The sequence below is a fragment of the Panthera onca genome, chromosome B1 (genome assembly GCF_046562875.1).
Source record: "Panthera onca isolate mPanOnc1 chromosome B1, mPanOnc1 haplotype 2, whole genome shotgun sequence".
Lineage (NCBI taxonomy): Eukaryota > Metazoa > Chordata > Mammalia > Carnivora > Felidae > Panthera > Panthera onca.
Window position 1 is genome coordinate 155,321,510 of NC_138342.1, and position 13,933 is coordinate 155,335,442.

At 40.8% G+C, this 13,933-nt stretch overlaps 1 long non-coding RNA gene across 2 annotated transcripts in view; it reads left to right on the forward strand.

Moving 5' to 3' along the window:
• The window catches only part of LOC132693216 (uncharacterized), a 58,306-nt gene that overhangs the window by 12,126 nt on the left and 32,247 nt on the right, over positions 1 to 13,933 (forward strand). The window contains exon 5 of one of the 2 annotated variants that reach the window (XR_009616660.1): positions 141 to 406. The exons of the other annotated variant lie outside the window; for it this stretch is intronic. This is a non-coding gene — a long non-coding RNA (uncharacterized LOC132693216). Of the gene's footprint in view, positions 1 to 140; positions 407 to 13,933 lie in introns of those variants that run through there. 2 annotated transcript variants of the gene reach the window in all.

Genomic DNA, 13,933 nt, shown 5'->3' on the forward strand with positions numbered 1-13,933 from the left:
TGTAGAAATGGGAGATTCAGGGAAGCTTAAGTGGCCTCCTTGGGTCATATAGCCAGTAAGGATGAGTACAGGATTTAGACACAGTCTTTTGGATTTTTGAGTTCATGACCTTGCCAGCACATTGTGTTTTTATCCTTTAGAGTGCTCCTTGATACCCTGCGGACCTGGCCCTAACTTCCCTCCAGTCTTACATCACCTCTCCTGTGCTCAGCTCCAACAGGACTCTGCTGGCTGCCAGGGCATCCCTGTCCTCAAGAAGCTTCCATCCATTAGAGGCCAGAATCCAGATAAGAATCCAGCTTATTATAGTACAAAGTGTTAGGTGAGGGGGACCAGTTGAGGAAATAATTTAATCTGTAGTAAAATACCATTGATTGGGTGGTTTAAACAAAGGGAATTTGTTTTCTATCTGTTCTGGAAGTTGGGAAATTCAAGATCGACATGTTGGCAAGGTAAATTTCGTTCTGAGGTCTCTTTTCTTGGCTTGCAGGTGGCCACCATCTCACTATGTGCTCATATAACCAATTCTTTGTATACATGCTATGGGGGGAGAGAGAGAGAGAGAGAGACAGATATATATATATATATATATATATATATATATATATATATACACACACACACACTGAGGGAGAGCTCTGGTGTCTTTTCCCACAAGGACATGAATCCTATCAGATTAGGGCCTCATCCTTATGACCTTATTTGACCTTAACGACTTCCTTAGAGCCCCCCTCTCTAAATACAACCACACTGGGGATTATGACTTTAACATACAAATTTTGGGGGGACATAAACATTCAGTCCATATCAGAGGGACAGTGAAGACTTTGTGGGGCAGGTGACATTTAAGCCAGGTTTAGAAAAATTAGCAGGCATCAACAAAGAAGGAATAAAGATGTTCTAGGTGGAGAGCACAAAACTATGCGCTATGTTAGAGGAACAGTGAGCAGTTCTGGCTTTGGAGCATTGACTTTCAAGCTTTTGTCTAGCTTTTGTGGACCAGAACATCACCTGGGAAATTTGTTTTCAATTCTGCATCAGTACATGGGCTTAGCAGTCTGCAACATGACCAGAAACCAGGTGATTCTGTTACAGATGGTCTACCAGTCACACTGAGAAACTTGTTTCCAGAAAGCCCCCAGAGATGAAGCTGAATGGGCAGATTGCACCAGGTGGTGAAGAGTTTTTATGCTAGATTGAGAAGTTAAGATCTTATTTGAATGACAACTTTAGACATTCCTAAGGACAGAGATCAAGATGAAGGCTCCTCAAATAAGAATAGAGGTGTTTCTTGAAGTTTCACTTTGAAAAGATTCCAAATAATAAAACTAGAGCCACATTGATAATTCATCTCAATGGGATCTGGGACTAGGGTTAATCCCAAGGATCAGCTGGAGATAGGGATGCTGGCCAGATGTGCTGTGGGTTGACTGACTTTTATTTATTTTTAAAAAAATTTTTTAATGTTTATTTTTGAGAGAGAGAGAGACAGACAGAGCATTAGTGGGGGAGGGGCAGAGAGAAAGGGAGACACAGAATCCAAAGCAGGCTCAGGCTCTGAGCTGTCAGCACAGAGCTTGACATGGTTCTTGAATTCACAAACCGTGAAATCATGACCTGAGCTGAAGTTGGATGCTTAACCGACTGAGCCACCCAGGCACTCTGACTGACTTTTAGATGCTTGGCTTCTGTCTGTCAGAGCTTGACTGAACATATGTTTCACTCTGGTAGAATTTTCAGCCAGTTGAGCCAGAAAACTGGTGAATGATTTTTTCAGGCTGAAGAAACAATGTATTTGTCTTAATACTATTTTGAAAAAGAGCATCTAGTGGATTAAACATAATGATAATATTTCTGTTTTCTGATTTATTCATTTAAAAGTTAATTTTTGTTATGAATAAGCACACCCCTCTTTAAGTAAATTAGGAAAACACTAAAAAGTAGAAGAAAAAAGTCACTCATTATTACTTCCCAAGCAAAATACATTACTTTTTTTGATTTTTAAAATTTAAAAAAGTTTATATTTTAAATAATTTCTTATTTGATGTTGTTTCCTATTTGGACTGGCTGTTTGCAAATGTCCCCAGCTTATCTCAATGAATGTGACTTTTTAAAAAGTTGGACCTGAATTGATGACCTAGTTTAAATTATATTCAATTTGACAATATCTACTGAATGCCTGCCATCTGCACCGTTTTGAGTTAGATCCTGTGGTGGTTACAAAGATTAACAAGACATAGCACTTGACTTAAGTAGGTTATTAGCTAGTGAGACAGCCAGACCTGTGTAGAACACAATAGAAAGATAATATGGCGGTCAACAAAGGAACAAGCTAATTCCAGTTGAAATGTTTATGTGTAGGGTGGAAATGAAGTACACAAACAGAGGTTTTTGAGAAGTTCCATTGAGCTGGAACTGAAAGGGTCCCTTGGCATTCAAGTATAATCTGAAGAAAGGAGAGCAAATATGTGAGACCACATGGTACTGGTCTTGGCAAGTGTGGTCATCATGCTTGAGTAAGTCATGAAGTAGAGAATGGGTCCATCTGAATTCTGAGTGGCTCTCCCTGCAAAAAAAGAAGAGTCAGTGAAGGAGAAGAGATTATATTTCCCATGGGGTGTTGGAAAGCAGTGAGGGTCTCTGGGCACAGAAATGATGGCCAGGGCAGGGAGAGGATGTGCAGGGAGAGTGATGTGTCAGGGAGGTAGGGAATGTATGTGTGTGCTCCTGTGTACACGTGTGTGCAGTGTGTGTGTATGTGCACGAGATCATGTGTGTGCACGTGTGTATGTGTGTAAGCAGAAAAAGGGAGGGTGAGAGATTGATTTTTAGCAGTTGCTGTTGTGAAAAACATTTGATAAAGAGAGACTCTAAAGAGGATTCTAGAAACCTTTCCCTTTAAAAAAATTTGTTTTTACATTTATTTATTTTTGATAGAGAGAGACAGAGCACAAGTGGGGGAGGGGCAGAGAGAGAAGGAGACTCGGAATCTGAAGCAGGCTCCAGGCTGTCAGCACAGAGCCCGATGTGGGGCTTGAACTCACAAACAGCGAGATCATGACCTGAGCCGAAGTCAGACGCTTAACCTACTGAGCCACCCAGGCACTCCTAGAAAGCTTTCTATATGACATACCTTATAAACTCCATAAGCCACTTTTTCTCACCTTTTAAGAGTATCCTTGAAGAATGTGGTGTCAGATAATTGCTGTTTTGGGATGAGTTGACATGCAGAGTCAGATGGTCCATTATAGTCTGACTTCCTGTATGCTTTCTAAGATTGGGCCCTGAAAACTTTCCATTGATTGAGATGTATTTTCATTTTCTTGTTCTCTCACACTGGGTCAGTTATCTATTGCTGTAGCAGAGCACCCCAGATCTCTGTGGTTAAAAACAACTGTTTTGTTGCTTGTGAATCTGTGGGTCAGGAATTTGGGCAGAGCTCTGTGAGGACGGCTCATCTGTTTCATGTGGTGTCATTTGAGATCTAATATACCTCCCTCACATGGATGGAGTCCCAATGTGGTTGTCAGCCCAGGGATCTTTGCTTTCTTTCCTCTCCCTATAATTTCTCATCCTTGAGGATCTCTCCCTCTATGTGGCCTTTTTCTCTGGAAGGAGATCCTGGACTTCTTTACATGGTGGTTGTGTCAAAACAAAGAGCAAGTGGAAGCTGCAGGGCTCTTAAGATCTAGAACCTCACAATGTCCCTTCTACCACATTCAGTTGACCAAAGTAAGTATCAAGACCAGTCCAGATTCAAAGGGTGGGGGAATAGACCCTGTGTCTTGGTGGGAGATGCTGAAACATGCTGTGGTCATGATTTCCAATCCCCCAAATTTCCCAACAGCATTCCCAGGGGCTTCTTTTTACCAGCCCTGGCCCTGCCCTCCCAGCGAAAGTCTCCAGGTTCTCAAGCAGGCAGCCTCAACCTGGGGTCCCACACTTGCTCGACAGCCACCCCAAACCCTCTGCGGATGGGATGGGGCCCAGAGTAGAGACTCCGTATGTCGCATCTTCACGGGTCTCCTCTCCCCTTCCAGGGAAGAATTCAGTTTCCTGGAGAATTAGGACATCCCAAATTGTGTTTGGGTTACATATATATGTAGTAAACTCCTTTTTTAAAAAGCCAGGGACTGGGGCACCCAGGTGGCTCAGTCAGTTAAGCATCTGACTTCAGCTCAGGTGATGATCTCATGGTTTGTGGGTTTAAGCTCCACATCGGGGCTCTGTGCTAACAGCTCAGAGGCTGGTGACTGCTTTGGATTCTGTGTCTCCCTCTCTCTCTGCCACCCACCCCACTTGTGCTCTCTCTCTCTCTCTCTCTCTCTCTCTCTCTCTCAAAAATAAACATTTAAAAAAAAGGCAGAGACTAATAAACACAACATTCATGATGACGACTGCCTCTTGGGGGCTATGGTGAGGAGGCGGGGAGCTGGAATTAGGGAGAAGCTACCAGTAAAAAGATATATGTGTGTGTGTGTGTGTGTGTGTGTGTGTGTGTGTATACATGTGTATGTGTATAAACACATACACACACACACACATCTGGGAAAAGTTCAAGCACTAGAGAAATGTACAAAATAAGTAAAAGTCTCCTTCCCTTCTCAATCCCCAGCCTCATAGGTAACTACTGTTAATAGTACCCTTCTGATAAATTTTCAAAAATATTTTATGCACATCTCAGGCAGAGGGAACAGCCTCCATGGGTGCCCAGAGGCAGAAAGGAGCTTGGTGTGGCATAGAGCTGAGCAGCGAGTGTGCCTGGCGGAGAGTGAGCTGGGGAAAAAGAGGCATAAGGCCTTGAAGCCATGGTGGGAAGTTTGGATTTTAAGTGCACACAGAAGGGTTTCGAACAGAGGAATGAATGGATCTGATTTGCATTTTTACCAGGCTCACTTGGCTGCTGTCGCAGAAGGGCTTCAAGGGACTTCCTCTATCATTGACAAGTCTTTACAATTTCTGATTGAATTTGTAACCTATTAGCTCAATCGGACATCAAATGGGCTTTGACTTGCATATTCCCAGAATTAAAACTGACTTAAATTTAATCACTGATGTTTTCTGCTGCTTCTGATACAAGCATATCGCTTTGACTTATTTCTCTTCTATACTCAGGCACTTGTGTGTGCTCATTCTGGTTAGTCCAGCAAGACTCAAAAATCCCAGTGTGGGGCTGCAAAGTCCTTTAGGACTCCATGTAAGTGACACTCCTTCTTATCTCAGGGTCATCCTGGGTATCTTTTCTAAGAGCCTGGAACACAAACCCCACCCCTTGCCCACACTAACCTTGTCCATACAAGCCTTATCCATCTGTCAGCTTCAGCTTCACCTCACTTCTTTCCAGAAGCCTTTGCTTCACTCCAAAACACTCCCGCCTACTATGTGTGCCCAAACATCCTGCCCTTCTCCTTTGTAAGACTCAACACTTCTGCACTTATTTAATATCTGTCTTCCTTGTTAAGCAAAAGTTCCATGAGGCTGGAGTGTTTGTTTTGTTCACTCTTGACCATTCTCTGAAAGAATCGTTTTGTTGAAAAAATAGTTTCCCTGTTTATTGTTGTCTGTGTGGGTCTTGGGGCCTCGTCCATCTCATCTATCATTGTAGTGCAGCACCTAATAGGCCCCGACACAGAGTAAGCTCTTCCAAAAGTTATGAATGAGAACACAGGTGTTGTGGAAAGGGGGCGGGGGTGGAATCACTCATGCCTGTGTGCCGGTCCCAGGTCACCTCTTACAACCTCTTACACCTCTTAACTTGGCCAAGTCTCAACCTCTTGGAACCTTAATTTCTTTATCTGCAAAAGAAAAAATTAAGATGGACTAATTATGCTTCAGAGGATCGCTGTGAGAATCAAATAAGGTAATAATTGTAAAGTGGCTTATTCTCTTGAAGCCTGCTGAGTTCCCCTTACTTCCCCGTTTTAAGGATTGTAGGGTTCCCAGTTGGGAGGGTACTATGGCAACACTCCTGCCCTAGCCCCGCTGAGACGCATCACCTGCCAGAATCCAATTTCCTCTTCCTCAAAGACTTTACTGTCAGTCGCTGTCTCTTGGCCAATTTTTTCCCTAAGGGGTCTGCTCTCTGAGATGTGAAAATTAGCTCCTTCGTACCATTCTGGGGACCCCTACATTGGACCCTGCTGGTCACAACCAAAGGGGATTTTTTCCCCATGTGAAGGGTCCTAGGAGTTGTCTTGCAAACAGCACTAAATTATGGTGAGTGGCTGGTGTCAGTTTCATTCATACAGCACTGCAGTCACCCTGTAAGCCTGATAATTATCTTCATTTCACAAATTTTCCCGTTGTCCCTTCTCAAAGCTAGAAAGTGGTGGCACCAGGTTCTCTGGTTCTGGAGCCCTTGCTCTCACCCTAAACCAGAGGGTTGATAATAAAGCCCTTACCTGATGGTCCTGGGTGCTTGACCCTAGGGGGGAGTATGGAAATATCTCTGAGAGGATTTTATTATTTTATTTTATTTTATTTGAAATTTATTGTCAAATTGGTTTCCATACAACACCCAGTGCTCATCCCAAAAGGTGCCCTCCTCAATACCCATCACCCACCCTCCCCTCCCTCCCACCCCCCGTCAACCCTCAGTTTGTTCTCGGTTTTTAAGAGTCTCTTATGCTTTGGCTCTGAGAGGATTTTATAGTGACAGGATATCAAGGTGAATTGACCTCATTTCCAAATTCATCTGATTGATTCACAATAAATGTCCACAGTTTTGATCTGGATTTTTGAGCCCTGCATGATTTTGATGATAGACTCCTAAGGCTGTGATTCTGAATTGATGGCTCCTACTTTTAAAAAGTGTGGTGTCCAGGGCCATACAATAACTTCTGAGGACTCTTTGTTTTTGGAAAAGTGATCTATGGATGTAGTGAAGTGGAGTTCTTGGCCATAGTTTTCCTCATTTGTTACAGCTTCTCTGCTGTCGAGGCCTTTCTTTGCACAACTTGTTCCCATCTTGGGCTCACTGGTGCTAGAAGAGCGTATTAGTCAAGGTTCTCCAGCGAAACAGAAACAGAATACACATTTCTGTCTCTGTCTTTCTCTCTCTCTGTCACCTATTTATCATATCATATCATATCATATCATATCATATCATATCAATCAAACATATCTATCTATCATCTATCTACCTATCTATGCATCCAACCATCCATCTATTTAGATTTATTCTAAGGAATTGGCTGATGTGATTGTGGTGGCTGGCAAGTCTGAAAACTGTAGGGTACACTGGCAGGCTGGAGATTCAGTAAGACTTGATGTTGCAGTCTTGAATCTGAATTCCACAGGGTAGCAGGCTGGAAACTTAGGTAGAAATTCTGTGCTGCAATCTTGAGAAGAATTGCTCTGGAAAACCTGTCTTTGCTCTTAAGACCTTTGACTGATGCATGAGGTCCACCCATATTATGGAGGATAGTCTGTTTTATGCAAAGTCTACTGACTTAAATGCAATCATATCTAAAAAATAACTACACAGAAACATCTAGACTAGTGTTTGATCAAACAACTGCGTACTAGAACCTACCAAACTGACACTTAAAGTTAACCAAAAAAAGGGAACGTGGCACACTCTGACCCCAGTGTCTGTTGCTGCTATCCATGTTGGTTCTCCTCTCCCCCACCTACTACCAACAATTTTGCCAAAGTTTGGATGACTCCTTACTTTATTTTCTCCTTCCAGAATAATGATGGGGGCATTTGGCTCTCTTTGGCTCTTACATGTTTCCTGCCACCCCACCTGCTCAGCTTACCACCTACAAAGCTCTGAGGTTGCTCTAAGCTAAATCAGATCATTTTGAATACTTCTATTTGCTATACCTGTCTGAACTTTTCCAATTAACTCTTTAGGAAACTTGGACTGTCCAAACCATCTTCTCAAAGTTTGTCCAGATACCAAAAAAGACAAGGAAAGTTAGTATTAATTCCGTGTTTATAGTTATTATGGTTAATATGTTGTGGATAACAAATTATGATAAATAGAATCATACATTCATGTATGTTTATGAGTGTTCTATGGAATCCCTCTTTTAATCAGTATGTATAGAATATTTAAAATATATTTATGCCAATTCTTGCATACATTTTTCTTGTAAATAATTAGAGCACTATTTTATAGGTAGCACATCTTTGCTTTCATGGTATATTAATGGTACTCAATCAACTTCCAGTTATAATATGGTTTTCACCTGGAAAATATAATCTGCTTTATGATCTTTATGAAATAATTTTTCAGAATTCATTTTAGCCATCATGTGGGTGTCTAGTGCACTTTTCACTTCTGACCTTGGACCTCCCTTCCTTATTCTACCAGAGGCTTAGCTTTCCTCCAGCATCATTGAAGGCCAGCATCTAGTTATCTCTGGTGTAGCTTGAGAGAAAGTAGCACAGATATATTTTACTACATACCTATCCTGAGGATCAGATTTAATCCATAAAAATGGAATGTTTGCCTTCTAAGAAGAAATGTATATTTTTCTTGCTTTCAGAAGGAAGCCTCAAGCTAACATCCCTGTACATTTTAAAATGAAAAAGAGTCTTCAAACAAATCTTTGAATTCACCTTTTAGGAAAAAGCCGTGGGTCCTCGTTACTAATTTATTTTGAAAGGAGCTTTCCATCAAATGGAAGCAGTGTTTGTGAACATTCTGAGTCATGGGAATGGTAAGGCAGTGCAGGGTGATCTCTGAACAAAGGGAATAATTGTTCAATGAAATGCAGATTCAGGCAGTTTTGAGGCATATGGAGCTTGGAAAGAGAGGTGTAGCAGTAGTCCAGGAAGACTTCAGAGAGAAATAAAACTGGCCTTGTATAGGTACGCTTGGTGTGAGAGGAGAGGGGAAGAAAAGCAAGAGCAAAGTGTTGAGTATGGCTGAAAAGAGAGAGCTGGGAAACGGGCCCCACAACCTGGAGGGGGCTCATAGAAAAGGTTAAACAAAGGTGGTGATGCTGGCCGTGGAGCCAAATGAAGGACATGATTTCCTTTACACATCAGGTGTAAGGGGGGGTTGGGAAAGGTTCTTGGAAGAGACCAAATGAAGAGACTGTTTTGGAAGAATGAGTCTAGATGAATTTGAGGGGCAGAGATATATTTGAGTTATGCTAATATGGTAATTAAGGCTTAGTCTAGTTGGCAATCTGCCCAAAGACTCTACCCACACCAGAATCAGGACTCGAACTCATGTCCTTGGACTCTAGGTCTGGGTTCTCCTGGGTGGGGGGGTTGCTAGAAAGATAGCAGTCATCAGGTACCTGACAGACACCTCCTCTAAGCAAGGCCTGTGTGAGAGGGAAAGCCTGCTCATTTATTTCCTTCCTCATTCTGGAAAAAACTTGTTATTTGTTCCTTGTTTTAGGATATGTTTCCCTTCACATGGGGCTTTTAAAGAATTAGAAATGTTTCTGGCAGGCAGCCCATTCCCAGATTCTTTCTCCCTTTAGTGAATCAAAAATCTCTATGGAAGGCAACACAGTTGAGGAGCTCCTAAAAACTGGATTAGGAAATGTGGAGCACAAGAGGAAAAGGGTGTGGGGGTGCAGCATTTACTGATTGTTCTTTTTCATGGTGCTCAATCTTTTACACATTTGTACTCACATCACCCCATCAGGTTGATGGTTGCATCCTCATTTGCAGAAGAAGAAATGAAGGCTTACATATCTTGGTCCAGAGCCAACTTGGAATTCTTGGCCATGAGTCAAGCCAAGTAAAAATTCAGAGTCAGAATTCAGATTCTCAAGATTCCCGTACCTTTACAAGGAAACAAAATATCTGGGAAAACTCTTCCTCTTACAGTTAGGTATTGTATTTATGTTCCTTCTTTTCATAAAAGAAAAAAAGAGTATATATATTTTTTTTCCTTGGGAGAGGAGAAGGTTCTGTGGAAAGAAGTAAGGGAGAGACTCAGTCCAGAATTTGGGGCTTTGGAGAATGGGGTTGTGTTTGTTTGCTCAGGGCTCCTGAGACAGTACCCGTTGGAGCTCTTAGCCAGAAGACCTACAGAGGGAGAGCAGGATTCCAAAAGCATCAAGAGGGAAAAACACAGAGCTTTAGGATTGGGGAAGTACACCCCTTGTACCGTTGTCTGTGTTCTGCTTTTATAAAGACTGGTAAATCTACTACTCAAAAGATGGGGAGGAACTCTTTACACTTAGAGGTATGGCAAAGAAGTAGTTAAAAGAGTGGTTATTGCCCTGTGGGTTGGGAGGACTCCTTTGCTTTTAATTTTAAAAATTTAAGCAAGTTTACAGATTAAAGAACCTCATAAATGAAACATTTTCTTTCTATTGCTACAGTTTCATCTTGGGTCTGTCAGTGCTGGTTGATTAATGTTTGCGTAGACACAACCTTTGTGGATGCAATCATGTGTCCTGCTTTTATCACTTGGTATTTTTCAAACACATTCCCAGTGTTAAAATCATTTATCTATTTGACATTATTTGCAGCTTCAGAATAGACCAGCCTATTGATTTATTATCCTTTACAATTTCTCTAGTTTTGGTGGGGGTAGTGGCTGGGGGTGGGGAGTGGTGGTACATGTCGAGGTGAGTATTTGAGTTATTTCTAAACTTTCAGTTTTCTGTATGAAACCACTGTGAACCTCTTTGTACAAATTATCTTTTTTTCTTGGGGATTTTCCTGGAGGCTCTTCCCCAAAGTAGAATTACTAGGTCAAAGAATGCAAACACTTTTATAGAACTTACTAGATGGTTTGGAAGTATTTTGCAAACAGTCATCACCCTCCCTTTCCCCTTCCTCCAATGATAGAGATATAGTTAGCTCTGTATTTTGTTCAAATCCTTTAGATTTTCCTGTTTATCTTTTCTATTTTAACTGAAAATCAAGTAAAACTCAGATGAAAACGTATGTAAAAGTACCAAGAAATCTACAAGTGAAGGTCGTTATCTTTAAGATCAGGAAAGGCAAGCGATTATACGCCTTGCAGGTGTCAGGCACGTCTTAAACTTCACCTTATTTAATCCAGTCTCATTGGATTCTTATTTGACCTTGCGAGGTAGGAGCCCACCTTTAATGCAAGAAGAAACTAAGATCCAGAGACAGTAGGTCATTTTCCCAAGTCACACAGCTAGGAAATGGCAGACACAGAATTCTAACCCAGGTTGGTTTCATTCTGAGTCCAGGCTACATCCAGGTTAGAGTCCTCTGGGACCGTTTGCTGTATCTCACTGGCTGACAATAAATTGAAGACTTTTTATTGATTGATTGATTGATTGATTTTTTTCTTTTTCATTTTTAAAAAATATAATTTATTGTCAAGTTGGCTAACATACAATGTATACAGTGTGCTCTTGGTTTTAGGGGTAGATTCCCATGATTCATCACTTACAACATCCAGTGCCTATCCCAACAAGTGCTCTCCTTAATGCCCATCATCCATTTTCCTCTCTCCCTCACCCTCCATGAACCCCCAGTTTGTTCTCTGTATTTAAGAGTCTCTTATGGTTTGCCTCCCTCCCTCTCTGTTTGTAACTATTTTTTCCCCTTCCCTTCCCCCATGGTCTTCTGTTAAGTTTCTCAAGTTCCACATATGAGTGAAAACATATGATATCTGTCTTTCTCTGACTGACTTATTTCACTCAGCATAATACCTTCCATTTCCATCCACGTTGCTGCAAATGGCATGATTTCATTCTTTCTCATTGCCGAGTAGTATTCCATTGTATATATAAACCACATCTTCTTTATCCATTCATCAGTTGATGGACATTTGGGTTCTTTCCATAATTTGGCTATTTTTGAAAGTGCTACTATAAACATTGGGGTACGTGTGCCCCTATGAATCAGCACTCCTGTATCCTTTGGATAAATTCTTAGTAGTGTTATTGCTGGGTTGTAGGGTAGTTCTATTTTTAATTTTTTGAGGAACCTCCACACTGTTTTCCAGAGTGGCTGCACCAGTTTGTATTCCCACCAGTACAAGAGGGTTCTCATTTCTGTACATCTGCACCAGCATTTGTTGTTTCCTGAGTTGTTAGTTTTAGCCACTCTGACCGGTGTGAGATGGTATCTCAGTGTGATTTTGGTTTGTATTTTTCTGATGATGAGTGACATTGAGCCTCTTTTCATGTGTCTCTTGGCCATCTGGATGTCTAAATTGAAGACTTTTTAATGCAGGGGGGTTCAAGGTAGATGTGTTAATTTGCTACGGCTGTCATTACAAAGTACCATAGCCTGGGTGGATTAAACAACAGAAATTTATTTTCTCATTGTTCTGGAAGCTGGAAGTCTGAGATCAAGGTGTTGGCAGGGTTGATTTCTTCTGAGGCCTCTCTCCTTGGCTTGTAGATGGTCATCTTCTCACTGTGTCCTCATATGGTCTTTCTTCTGTGTGTCTGTGTCCTAATGCCTTCTTCTTGTAAGGACACTAGTCATATGGGCACAGGGCCCACTCTAATGACCTCATTTTTTTTTTTTTTTAATTTTTTTATGTTTTTATTTTTATTTTTGAGAGAGAGAAAGAGAGAGACAGAGTGCTAGTGGGGGGAGGGGCAGAGAGAGAAGAAGACACAGAATCTGAAGTAGGCTCCAGGCTCCAAGCTGTCAGCAGAGAGCGCGATGCGGGGCTTGAACTCAGGGACGGTGAGATCATGACCTGAGCTGAGGTCGGACACCCAACCCACTGAGCCACCCAGGCGCCCCTCAAAAAAGAAACATTTAAAAATAGTTCAATTCTGAAAAAAAAAAAAGAAATAATGAAAGACAGTTCTACCAAAGACTAAAATAAATAAATATACAGTAATTAAAATAGTTTGATACAAGTACAGAAATAGTGTGACAGAACACTGGAACAGACAGAGTCTAATGACCTCATTTTAATTTAGGTTAATTTTTAACTGAATCTTTAGGAGATAATCTTTAAAGACACTATCTCCAAATACGGTCCCATTCTGAGGTTCTGTGGATTAGGATTTCAACATAGGAATTTGGAGGGGACAAAATTCATCCCATAACAGTAGATAGAATTAATTAATTCCTTACTTCAGCCAATTTTAGTCAATGAAATGTGTGTACTGAATTTATCTGAAACAGAACTACTTTATAATTGCATACTACCTTGGATTTACAGTGGATTACAGATTGGACACACCTTGCCATTTCAAGCCTTATTTAACAATGCTGTGAGGCATATAGGAGAGATGTTATTAATCTTCTGAAGAAACTGAGGCTTAGAGGTTTCATATGACTCATTCATGGACAGATTAAATTGGGTGTAGTTTTTGCTAGTCTTGCAGTAAAAAGTAAAACCTGGCGTTTGCATATGAAATGTATTGAGTAAAATATGTTGAGCTATTCTCCAGAATGCTGTACTATATACCTTAGACAAACTATTAAAGATGGGGGGGGGGGGGAGAGATAATCACAGTTTTACAATTTTAGGAAAAATATTCTCTATAATTCTACTCCGAATACACCTATTCCCAGTTTTGTGTATTTTTTCTAATCTTTGCACATATTTTTACATAGTTGCAATTATTGTGTATAGCATCTATATACTGTTTTCACTGCATTTTTTTGGTTTTACTTTCTATTTTGAGATAATTGTAATTCACATGCACTTGTAAATAATACAGAGAGATTCCATATTCCCTTTACTCAGTCTCCCCCCATGGTCACATTTTATAAAAATCTAGTACAATATAACAACCAGGATATTGGCAATGATATAATCAAGGTACAGAACATTTTCATAGCCACAAGGATCCCTCATGTTGCTCTTTGATAGCCACTGGCATCTCCACTAATCTGTTCTATAATTTTGATTCTATTCTCTAATTTTGTTATTTCAAGAATGTTACATAAATTGGCTCATGCAGTATATAACCTTTTGATATAACCTTTTTGTTGTACATGTACATGTGTTTCTCTGGCATATATACACAGGAGTGGAATTTATAGAGTATGTGTGTCT